General features: G+C 51.1%; 1 protein-coding gene across 1 annotated transcript in view; it reads left to right on the top strand.

Moving 5' to 3' along the window:
• Positions 1 to 447: 447 nt before the first annotated feature.
• Positions 448 to 12,772, top strand: part of wdr17 (WD repeat domain 17) — a 164,586-nt gene continuing 152,261 nt past the window's right edge. The window contains exon 1 of the mRNA XM_072515785.1: positions 448 to 465. The gene's annotated coding sequence lies outside the window, so the exon portion shown is untranslated. The remainder of the gene's footprint in view (positions 466 to 12,772) is intronic.

Here is a 12,772-nt window from a genome sequence, read left to right on the forward strand (position 1 = left end):
TCTTGCCCTCCATAATCCTTGTCTACCTTGTAGATCAAAAATCTGTATAACTCAAGTGTAAAGATGCCCTTTCAAAACTCCATTAATGAACACGGAAGGATTTATTAATAAGAATTGATCAATAGTCACTTGGCTGCAGCTAGTTCCTTACATGTTTCCTGCCTAAGAGGGCTCCACTCTCTGGGGTGATTTCTTACTCGGAGTCCCTATTGGTTCCTCCAGACCAGGTTAATCTGCTATGTTGTCCTTAACGGGACAATCACCACATTGATCCCCTTTTAACTCCTTTATCCAATCTTCAATAACTAATTTACTCAGTTGTAAATTGTGACTAAACATTATAAAATCAAGCCTTTTGAGTGAGTTTTCTGTTTCTTGTAGAGCGGCCCAATTCTGCTGTCTGAGATGCTTCCTCTGGATCGAGATTAACAGGAACTGCAATAACGCCTACCCCTTCTGACACAGGTAGTTCATGCTACTTGCTTCCATGGAAACATCCATTATGTCTATAAGAGGTTGATCAGGTACTTTGGTGCTTACGGGTTTGATAACATTTCTTGATGGCGACACTGACTGCTGGAGCATCCCTCTGCTCCTCAAATGTTTAAGAATGATTGTTCCCTCCACGTCCCCTTGGTATGATAGGGATCCGGTCAAATAATTCGGGGGGGGGGGGGGGGGGGGGGGGCAACATGGTCCATTTCCAAAGTTTCATGTTATGTACTTCAAATTATTATTTTTTTTAATGTTGCAGTGGTGGTGGCTCATTCAGGGACCTTGAGCCTTGTGTTTTTAAACATAAATACTTTTATTGGTAGGCTTCAACTATGTACAGTTCAAAATATAGGATTGCGCGGGTAAACTTGCTGCTTACCCAGATCTGTCCTAGACTGTTCACTGACCATGTGACTACATACATCACACTGTTGGCGGTGTCACTCTCCAATCCCACCTTGACCCCCTTCTCTGCCGAGTGCCTTACATTATACTGCATGTGGTCTCATCCCATCACAATACAATAGTCTTGTGCCTCGGCAGTTCGTTCAAAATATTGTCTGTCACGTGTGCAGGAATGGTCGTGGCACTCTTGTTTCTGATACTTAGGTTGTCTGATAAAGTTTCTTCTCTTTCAATTCAGCATGTTTTTCATCGTCCATTTTATCATATTGGTTCTTGATCTTTTTTGTCAGTGAGACCATTTTGGGAACCTATTTCTGACACGTAACGTTTCTTTCTCTGTTTGATTGCTAAATCTGTTGTCAATTTCAATGTCTTTGCCTCTTCAGTTAATTTCTTATTGCCAAGCTTCCCTTCTTCAAGCTCTTATTCTCCTGATTCAATTCTCCAATGGATTTATTCTGAATTTCGAATTGCTTTTTCATGCACATCAGCTCATTCTACATTGTCTCATTAAATGCGCCTTATCCTTAACTTCATTTTGCAATTTATTTTTGAAACCTCTTCATTTTCCAAGTTTGCTGTCAGTCATTTCACCTTGTCGTTTTAATGTCTTCTCGAGAGGTTTAATCCTTTTTTGCTGATTCCTCTTAACGTTCAATAGTTCCTAAGTTATTTTTGAAGTCTTTGACTTGTGACATTCTTCTGAGGAGAATCCATTAGGTTCTTACTGGATGTATACATTTCACAAATGAAATAATTTCTACTTATCCGAACTTCAGCAAAGCCCTATTGACTTAACTGTTGGTCAGGTCTTTCTCCAACAAAGTATTGACTTGGTTCCATTCTGAAATTCTCTTGTTGACCTTCTTGTGAGGTCATCCATTGCCCTCCTTCCGGGATTTTTCGGTCCCCTCCTTCTGGTGTCTTTCATTGCCCTCTTCTGGGATCTTCCTTTTGCCCACTTTCTGGGGTTTCTATTGCCTCCTCTTTGAGGTCTTTGCTGCCTATGATCTTTTTTGAGTTTCCCTCGATCTGGTGTCTGCCTTTTGCTCTCTCTTTGGGGCCTTCTATTGCCTATCTGAGGTCATCTTCCGCCCTCTATCTGGGGTCATCTATTGCATCTCTTCCGAGGTCTTTGTTGCCTCTTCTTTGAGGTCTTCTTTGCCTCCTCTGAGTTCTTACATTGTCTCTTTCTGGAGATCTCCGTTGCTCACGGACCTTTTTTTAAAAAAAAGTTGCATTCTATTGGGGTCTTCTGTACCTTCCTGTCCATAGCCATTTGTTCCTCCTGGTGGTTGCCGTTTTAAGTGCACTGCCACTTTAAATGTATTACCTCGAAGGTACTTTACGACTCTGCAGTAATCTTTTCCCCCCCACAGGCTGTAGTTGCTCGGATTCAAACGTACTTTGCAAGAAATGTATCAATTCATGTACAGAGTGTTCTGAGCTGTATCTTTTTTTTGTTTGCTCTTCAAGCTGTAGCACTGCTTTTTAGTGCCAACGCTTTTTTTTTTAAGCTTTAGAAATGTTTTAAATTGCAGCAATTCTTTGCCTTTTATCCAAATTCCTTCTTAAATTTGAAGCCATGTCTCTTCTAGCTGCCAGCATCGCATGGCCATGTTCTTTTTTTATTATTCTGTAAGTTTCTTTCCAGACCTTTGACTGCCTCACAGTGCTAGTGACCCGGGTTTGATCTTGAGTGACTGTATAGAGTTTCTATGTTCTCCCCGTGTCTGCGTGGATTTCCGCCGGGTGCTTCCTCCCATGGTCCAAAGATGTGCAGGCTAGGTGGATTGGCTTGGATAAGTTGCCCCTTAATGTTCAAAGATTGGGTGGGGTTACGGGGATGGGGCAGGGAAGTGGGCCAAGGTAGGGTGCTCTTTCGGAAGGTTGGTGCAGACTCTATGGGCCGAATGGCCTCCTTCTGCACTGCAGGGATTCTATTTTACAAGCTTACAGGTTTGTTTTTCTTTAATGCACTGAGCCTCCCGGACTGCACGCACCTAGTCTACAATTTAAGTAGAGGTACGTTTTTGTATTTTGCTCATGCTTCTTGTGGATTCTGACCCAGGGGTCTTGCCATGTGATGCATGATCAATGACCACTAAAATGAGGTTGTAGTACAACTGAAGGCTTTAATAAGCTAGATATTTCCCCCAGCAGCTCAGGTACAGAATGAGGGCTGCTGGGACGGCACGGGTTCTTATATACCCTGCCTATCAGGGCGGAGCTATTATACTCTCTAGCCAATAGCAAGCATATAGGTTCTACCAATGGTACTTCAGCCTCTCAGGTACCGTAATACCTATAATACCACATTCACCCTCTGTTTAAAAAAAAGTCCTGCGGGGGGTGGTGGCCAGCAACTACAAAACATAACATAGTATAATTAGTTATGGAGGTACAGTAATACCTCCATACAGTGTTTAGTAACTATTTACAAGTCTGGTAGCTATGTACATTTGGTGTTTTATATTTACAGATTACGGTTAAAATGAAGCAATCAGTCGATCGGGGGCCCTGGTTGTCCTCTTGTGATCGTCGGAGCCTCGGTGGTGACTCCAGTGGAGGCTCGGGCGTCTGTGACTCCGGGAGTGTGGCTTCGATCTCCATGGCAGCTTCGTCACCCCTAGACGGCGCTGGTGGGGAAAACGGCTGACCTGGGGAGGGAACGCCTGCGGGAGGAGTCGGTGGGTGGGGGGGGCCTAGGCAGGGGCGGCGGAAGGACCGATCCTCCTGTAAGATGCTGCGGTGGAGGGGAGGGTGGGACTGGTGGCTGGAATGTGCGTGGAGTTCCAGCGGGCGCCAGGTCCGTAGGGGGACCGTATCTTCTCAGCTGTCGGGGTATGCCACGTAGGCGTACTGGGGGTTAGCATGGACTAGATGGACCCTCTCGACCAACGGGTCTGACTTGGGTGCTCGCACGTGTTTTCGGAGCAGGATGGGTCTGGGTGCTGCCAGCCAGGTCGGGAGCGAGGTCCCAGAGGAGGACTTCCTAGGGAAGACAAGGAGACGTTGGTGAGGTGTCTGATTGGTGGTTGTACAAAGTAGTGACCGGATGGAAGGGAAGGCATCCGGGAGGACTTCTTGCCAGCGGGAGACTGGGAGGTTCCTGGACCGTAGGGGCAGTAGCACGGTGTTCCAGACCGTTCCGTTCTCCCTCTCTACCTGTCCGTTACCCCGGGGGATGTAACTGGTCGTCCTGCTTGAGGCGATGCCCTTGCTGATCAGGAATTGACGCAGTTCGTCGCTCATAAAGGAGGACCCCGTATCACTGTGTATCTAAGCGGGGAACCCGAACAGTGCAAAGATGCTATGGAGGGCCTTGATGACGGTGGAGGCGGTCATGTCGGGGCAGGGGATGGCGAATGGGAACCGGGAGTACTCGTCAATCACGTTCAGGAACTACGTGTTGCGGTCGGTGGAGGGGAGGGGGCCTTTGAAGTTCATGCTGAGGCATTCAAAGGGACGGGAAGCCTTTATCAGGTGCGCATTCTCTGGTCGGTAGAAGTGCGGTTTGCACTCCGCGCAGATTTGGCAGTCCCTGGTGGCTGTCCTGACCTCCTCGATGGAGTAGGGCAGGTTGCAGGTCTTGACAAAATGGAAAAAGCGAGTGACCCCAGGGTGGCAGAGGTCCTCGTGGAGGGCTTGGAGGCGGTCCACTTGTGCGGTGGCACATGTGCCGCGGGACAGGGTGTCGGGAGGCTCATTTAGCTTCCCGGGACGAAACAAGATCGCATAGTTGTAGGTGGAGAGTTCAATTCTCCACCTCAAGATTTTATCATTTTTTTTAATCTTGCCCCGCTGTGCATTATCTAACATGAAAGCCACCGACCGTTGGTCCATGAGAAGAGTGAATCTCCTGCCGGCCAGGTAATGCCTCCAGTGTCGCACAGCTTCTACTATGGCCTGGGCCTCCTTTTCGACTGAGGAGTGGCGGATTTCGGAAGCATGGAGGGTACGGGAGAAGAAGGCCACGGGTCTGCCCGCTTGGTTGAGGGTTGCCGCCAGAGCTACGTCGGACACATCGCTCTCGACCTGGAAGGGGAGGGACTAGTCGATGGCGTGCATCGTGGCCTTTGCAATGTCTGCTTTGATGCGGCTGAAGGCCTGGCGGGCCTCTATCGACAGTGGAAAAACTGTGGTTTGGATCAGGGGACGGGCCTTGACGCGTAGTTGGGGACCCACTGGGCGTAGTAGCTAAAAAACCCGAGGCAGCGCTTCAGGGCCTTAGAGCAGTGAGGGAAGGGAACTCCATAAGAGGGCGCATGCGTTCAGGGTCGGGGCCTATAACTCCATTTCGCACTACGTACCGAGAATGGCTAGACGGTCGGTGCTAAACACACATTTATCCTTATTGTAGTTAGGTGAAGGATCTTTGCGGTCTGGAGGAATTTTCGGAGGTTGGTGTCGTGGTCCTGCTGACCGTGGCCGCAGATGGTGACATTCTCGAGATACGGGAATGTTACCCGTAAACCGTACCGGTCAACCATTCGGTCCATCTCGCACTGGAAGACCGAGACCCCGTTAGTGACACCGAAGGGAACCCTTAAGAAGTGGTAGAGCCGCCCGTCTGCCTCGAAGGCAGTGTATTTGCGGTCACTAGTGCGGATGGGGAGCTGGTGGTAGGCGGACTTGAGATCCACCGTGGAGAAGTCCTTTTAATGCACGATCCTGTTTACCAGGTTGGATATGCGGGGGAGGGGGTACGCGTCCACCTGTTGATGGTCTGACTGTAGTCGATGACCATCCTATGCTTCTCCCCGTTCTTTACCACCACTACTTGAGCTCTCCAGGGGCTGTTACTGGCTTCAATGACCCCTTCCCTCAGTAGCCTTTGGACCTCTGACCTAATAAAGATCCGATCCTGGGCACTGTAGCGTCTGCTCCTGGTGGCGCCGGGTTTGCAATCCGGAGTGAGGTTCGCAAACAGGGAAGGCGGGTCGACCTTAAGGGTCGCGAGGCCGCAGACAGTAAGGGGGGGGTATAGGGCCGCCGAATTGGAAGGTCAGACTTTGAAGGTTACACAGGAAGTCTAAACCCAGGAGTGTAGCCACGCAGAGGTGGGGAAGGACGTAGAGACGGAAATTTTTGAACTCCCTTCCCTGGACTGTGAGGTTTGCTGAACAAAACCCCTTTATCTCCACTGAGTGGGAACCGGAGGTCAGTGAAATTTTTTGATTAACAGGGTGGATGAGGAGGGAACAGCGCCTTACCGTGTCGGGGTGTATGAAGCTCTCCGTGCTCCCAGAGTCAATTAGGCAGGACGTCTCATGCCCGTTGATGAAAACGGTCATCGTACCGGTTGAGAGTGTTCGAGGTCAAGATTGATCCAGAGTCACCGAGGCCAATCGCAACAGTTGGGAATTTTGTTCAGGCAGTGTGTGGTCGGCCGAGCTGGGGGTCCCATCCAAGATGGCGTCTCCCATTGGTCGCACATGGCTGGGAGTGCACAAAATGGCGGCGCCCATCCTCAAGCCTGGCGTCCGTGGAACAAGATGGCGGCACCTGGGGTCCGCACGTGGCCCTGGGGTATGGTGGTGGCGGCGACTGCTGGCGACACGGAGCCCATGGAGAGGTTTGTGGTGGCGGTCCGGATTCGCCGCTGGAGACCGCAGCCACCTCTCGGGCCTGACATACCCTCACGAAATGGCCCTTTTTGCCGCATCCCCTTCAGGTGGATGTGCGGGCCAGGCAGCGCTGGCGGATGTGCATGGCCTGCCCGCAAAAGTAGCAGCGGGCCCCTCAGGGTTGGCAGGCCGCCTTGCAGCGCAGGCCTGCGGGGGGAACGGGGAAAGTCCCTGGGTCGGCCGCTGCGGGATTCCACGCTGCCCAGGGGGGCTGCCGTGCGGTCAGGAACGTAGGCGCGGGCGTTCCTGGAGGCCACATCCAGGGAGCCTGCAAGGGCCCGTGCCTCCCTAAGACCCAGGGTGTCTTTCTCTATCAGGTGCTGGCGGATATGAGATGAAAGCATACCTGCCACGAAAGCGTCCCGGCATAAGAGTTCCATGTGTTCACTCGCCGAAACTTGCGGGCAGCCGCAGCTTCTGCCCAGCACCAGGAGTGTGCGGTAGAATTCCTCCAAAGATTTCCCAGGGGTTTGCTGTCTTGTTGCAAGCAGATGCCGGGCGTAGAACTGGTTTACCGGGCGAATATAGTGTCCTTTTAGCAGCTCGATTGCTGCATCGAAGTCTTCCACTTCCTCGATGAGGGTGTAGATCTCCAGGCTCACCCTGGAGTGCAGGACGTGCAGTTTCTGCTCTCCCGTGGGTGCATTTTCTGCCGTCTCGAGATACCCTTTGAAACACGCCAGCCAGTGCTTAAAGGTCGCCGCTGAGTTTGCCGCGTGGGGGCTAAGTTGCTCCATCCTTTCTTCTTAAAATCTAGCTTATTAAATTGGTGCATGATCAATGACCACTAAAACGAGGTTGTAGCACAACTGAAGGCTTTAATAAGCTAGATGTTTCCCCCAGCAGCTCAGGGATAGAATTGAGGGCTGCTGGGACGGCACGGGTTCTTATACCCGGCCTATCAGGGCGGAGCTATTATACTCTCTAGCCAATAGCAAGCATATAGGTTCTACCAATGGTACTTCAGCCTCTCAGGTACCGTAATACCTATAATACCACACCATGTTCTCTTCCTTGCTCACCCACCTTTTCTGATCCTACATTACTTAGAGTCTGGCAATATGTCAAATGGGTCTATTCGCCCAGCGAGGCATTCTGTTGAGTATTTATCTTCAGACTTCCATTAACACAGGATACTCATAAGTGTTGGGCTAAAAGCAGTGTCATGATATTCATCATTGTCACCAGATGTAAAGATGCACTTTCAGAGATTCCATCGATGAAGACAAAAAGGTTTTATGGATAAGAATTGTTCAGCAGCCACATGACTGCTGAATAACAATAATAATTATTATATTATTACTACTGCAGCTAGCTCCCGACCAGCCTCCTGCCTAAGAGGATTCCACCCCCCTGTCGTGAACCCTTACTCTGAGTCCCCATTAGTACCCAAGGCCAGGTGACCCTTCGTCTGCTATGATGCCCTTAAAGGACAACCACCCTCAGAGAGAATATATTCAAGAATCACTGCTCTCTGGGGTACAGAATGCCAGTAATTCATGATTTCCATCGGAAAAAAATCCTCATCTCTTTATTTTTAAATAGGAGACCCCTTATCCTGAAACTGTGCCCCTAGTTTAGATTCCCAGGCATCCACCCTGTCAAGCCCCCTCATAATCTTATATGTTTCAATTAGATCACCTCTCATTGTTCTGAACGCTAATAAGTATATTTTTAAAAAAATATATATTTTATTAAAGTTTTTCGATCAAACTAAAACAAAAATTTCCCATTTTACAACTTTGTAATAATATATACATTGATCGTTTTTGAAATAAATAATATGCTAACTAACGGCAACTGCCAACAACAAAATAAGAAACAACAGAAATAGTAACTAAAATAGTAACTTCGTAAAATCTAATATAAAAAACTAATATATAAACACACACATAAAACCCCTGAGGACCCAAATGAGTCCTCTCCACCCCCCCCCCCCCCCCCCCCCCCCGGGCTGCTGCTGCTACCTTTCCTATTTTCCCTTATCGCTCTGCGAGATAGTCGAGGAACAATTGCCACCGCCTGGGGAACCCTTGAGCCGAACCTCTTAGTGCGTACTTTATCCGCTCCAATTTTATGAACCCTGCCATGTTGTTTATCCAGGCCTCCACGCCCGGGGGTTTAGCTTCTTTCCACAAAAGTAGAATCCTTCGCCGGGCTACTAGGGACGCAAAGGCCAAAACATCGGCCTCTCTCGCCTCCTGCACTCCCGGCTCATCTGCAACCCCAAATATAGCCAACCCCCAGCCTGGTTCGACCCGGACCCCCACCACCTTTGAAATCACTTTTGCCACACCCACCCAGAACCCATGCAATACCGGACATGACCAGAACATGTGGGTGTGGTTCGCCGGGCTTCCTGCGCATCTCCCGCACCTATCCTCCACTCCAAAAAATCTACTCAGCCTTGCTCCAGTCATATGCGCCCTGTGTAGAACCTTGAATTGTATCAGGCTGAGCCTGGCACACGAGGACGAAGAGTTTACCCTACTTTGGGCATCTGCCCACAGCCCCTCCTCTATCTCTTCCCCCAGCTCCTCCTCCCATTTTCCCTTCAGCTCCTCCACCATCGTCTCCCCCTCGTCTCTCATTTCTCTATATATATTTGACACTCTACCATCACCCACCCATGCCCCCCGAAATCACTCGGTCCTGGATCTCTTGCGCCGGGAGCTGCGGAAATTCCCTCACCTGTTACCTCACAAATGCCCTCACTTGCATATAGCGAAATACATTCCCAGGTGGCAGCCCATATTTTTCCGTCAGTGCTCCCAGACTCGCGAACATCCCGTCTAAGAACAAGTCCTTCAATTTCGCAATTCCTGCTCGCTGCAAAGATTTAAATCCCCCATCTATCCTTCCCGGGGCGAACCTATGATTGTTCCTTATCGGGGACCACACTGAGGCACCCGTCACTCCCTTATGTCGTCTCCACTGCCCCCAAATTTTCAGAGTTGCCACCACTACTGGGTTTGTGGTGTATTTTTTCGGGGAGAACGGCAACGGCGCCGTCGCCAGTGCTTTTAGGCTAGTTCCCCTACAAGACGCCATCTCCAGTCTTTTCCACGCCGCTCCTTCCCCTTCCCTCATCCACTTACATATCATTGACACGTTGGCGGCCCAATAATAATCACTTAGGCTCGGCAGTGCCAGTCCCCCTCTATCCCTACTGCGCTGCAGGAACCCCCTCTTTACTCTTGGGGTCTTTCCAGCCCACACAAAGCTCATAATACTCTTGTCCACCTTTTAAAAAAAGGCCTTTGTAATTAGTACAGGGAGGCACTGGAAAACAAAAAGAAACCTTGGAAGAACCACCATTTTAACCGCCTGCACCCTGCCCGCCAATGACAGGGGCACCATGTCCCACCTCCTAAAGTCCTCTTCCATCTGCTCTACCAGTCGTGCCAAGTTAAGCTTATGCAAGGTTCCCCAGTTCCTGGCCACCTGGATCCGTAATACCGGAAATCCCTTGTTACCCTCCTCAACGGTAAATCGTCTATTCCCCTGCCCTGTTCCCCGGGGTGCATCACAAACAGTTCACTCTTCCCCATATTCAATTTATATCCTGAAAATTCTCCAAACTCCCTGAGTGTCTGCATTATCTCAGGCATCCCCTCCACTGGGTCCGCGACATACAGCAACAAATCATCCGCGTATAATGACACCCGATGCTCTTCTCCTCCTCTAAGTACCCCCCTCCACTTCCTGGAGACCCTCAGCGCTATGGCCAGTGGCTCAATTGCCAATGCAAACAGTAACGGGGACAGGGGACATCCCTGTCTTGTACCCCTATATAGTCGGAAGTGGTCAGATCGTTGCCTATTTGTAATCACACTTGCCACCGGGGCCCTGTACAAGAGCTGAACCCATCTAATGAACCCCTCTCCAAATCCAAATCTCCTCAGTACTTCCCACAGGTAGTCCCACTCCACTCTATCAAATGCTTTCTCTGCATCCATCGCCACCAGTATCTCCGCCTCCCCCCTCCGGTGGGGGCATCATTATCACCCCCAGCAGCCTCCGTATATTAGCATTCAATTGCCTCCCTTTAACAAACCCCGTTTGATCATCATGCACCACCCCAGGGACACAGTCCTCTATCCTCGTCGCCATCACCTTGGCCAACAGCTTGGCATCTACGTCCAAGAGGGAGATAGGCCTGTATGACCCGCACTGCAGCGGGTCTTTGTCTCTTTTCAGGATCAGCGATATCGTCGCCTCCGACATTGTCGGGCGTAGTGTCCCCCTTTCCCTAGCCTCATTAAAGGTTCTCGTCAGAAGTGGGGCCAGCAGGTCCACGTATTTCCTGTAGAACTCCACCGGGAACCCATCCGGTCCCGGGGCCTTCCCTGCATGCATGTTCCCAATTCCTTTTACCACCTCCTCCACCTCAATCTGCGCTCCCAGTCCTGTCATCTCCTGTTCCTCAACCTTCGGGAACTCCAGCTGGTCTAGGAAACGCATCATTCCCTCTTTCCCTTCCAGGGGTTGAGCCTTATATAGCCTCTCGTAAAATATCTTAAACACCCCGTTCACCCTCTCCGCTCCCCGTTCCATCTTTCCCTCCTCGTCTCTAACCCCTCCGATCTCTCTCGCCGCCCCCTTCTTCCCAAGTTGTTGGGCCAGCAGCCGGCTCGCCTTCTCTCCATATTCATACTGCACTCCCTGTGCCTTCCTCCATTGTGCCTCCGCCTTACCCGTGGTCAACAAGTCAAAGTCCGTGTGCAATCTCCGTCTTTCCCTGTATCGCCCTTCATCTGGAGCCTCCGCATATTGCCTATCCACCCTCAAAATCTCCCTCAACAATCTCTCCCTTTCTTTACCCTCTTGTTTCCCCTTATGGGCCCTTATGGAGATCAGCTCCCCTATAACCACCGCCTTCAGCGCCTCCCAGACCACTCCCACCTGGACCTCTCCGTCATCATTAATCTCTAGGTACCTTTCAATACATCCCCTCACCCTTACACATACCCCCTCGTCCGCCAACAGTCCCATATCTAATCTCCAGAGTGGGCGCTGTTCCTTTTCCTCTCCTACTTCCAGATCTACCCAATGTGGGGCATGATCTGAAATGGCTATAGCTGAATACTCCGTTCCTGCCACCTTCGGGATCAGTGCCCTCCCCAGGACAAAGACGTCTATCCGGGAGTACACTTTGTGGACATGGGAGAAGAAGGAAAACTCTTTACTCCTTGGCCTAGTAAATCTCCAGGGATCCACTCCTCCCATCTGCTCCATAAAGCCCTTAAGCACCTTGGCCACCGCCGGCCTCCTCCCGGTCCTAGATCTGGACCGGTCCAGCCCTGGGTCCAGCACCGTGTTGAAGTCCCCCCCCCCATCCCCCATTACCAACTTTCCCACCTCCAGGTCCGGGATGCGCCCCAACATACGCTTCATAAAGTTCGCGTCATCCCAGTTCCGGGCATATACATTCCAGCACCACCGCCTCACCTTGCAGTCTGCCACTCACCATCACGTATCTACCCCCACTGTCCGCCACTATGTTCTTTGCCTCAAACAATACCCGTTTCCCCCACCAGTATAGCCACCCCTCTATTTTTCGCATCCAAGCCCGAGTGGAATACCTGTCCTACCCATCCTTTCCTTAATTTGACCTGATCCGCCAGTTTCAGGTGCGTCTCCTGAAGCATGACCACGTCTGCCTTTAGCTTCTTTAGGTGCGCAAGTACCCTTGCCCTCTTAATCGGCCCGTTCAACCCTCTCACGTTCCACGTGATCAACCGGGTTGGGGGGCTCTTTACCGCACCCCCCCCCCCCCCCCCCCCCCCCCCCCCCACGTCGACTAGCCATCCCCTTTTTTAGACCAGCTCCTCACCCGGTTCCCACGCACCCACTTTTCCCCCCCGACGGCGCCCTCCCGTCCCGACCATCCCATCCCGTAACAGCTCCCCCTTCCCCTTAGCAGCAGCAACCCAGTTAAAACCCCCCCCCCCCACCGCTAGATCCCTCTCTAGCTTAGTTGCTACCCCCATATTGCTTCCGGAAGTCAGCAAACTCTGGCTGACCTCGGCTTCCCCCGTTTATCCTTAGCCTCCCATCATGTGAGGCCCCCTCCTTCCTGCGCCCCCTTTTCCCGCCACAATTTCCATAGCGCGGGGACAAAGCCCGCGCTTCCCTCTTGGCCCCGCCCCTGATGGCGCAGCTCCCTCTCTCCTTCCCCCCTCCCCTTCCCCACCGGCGCCCATATTTCTTCGTGTCCCCCCTTCGAGGGGAAAGAAATT

The sequence above is a fragment of the Scyliorhinus torazame genome, chromosome 9 (assembly GCF_047496885.1).
Source record: "Scyliorhinus torazame isolate Kashiwa2021f chromosome 9, sScyTor2.1, whole genome shotgun sequence".
Taxonomy (NCBI): Eukaryota; Metazoa; Chordata; class Chondrichthyes; order Carcharhiniformes; family Scyliorhinidae; genus Scyliorhinus; species Scyliorhinus torazame.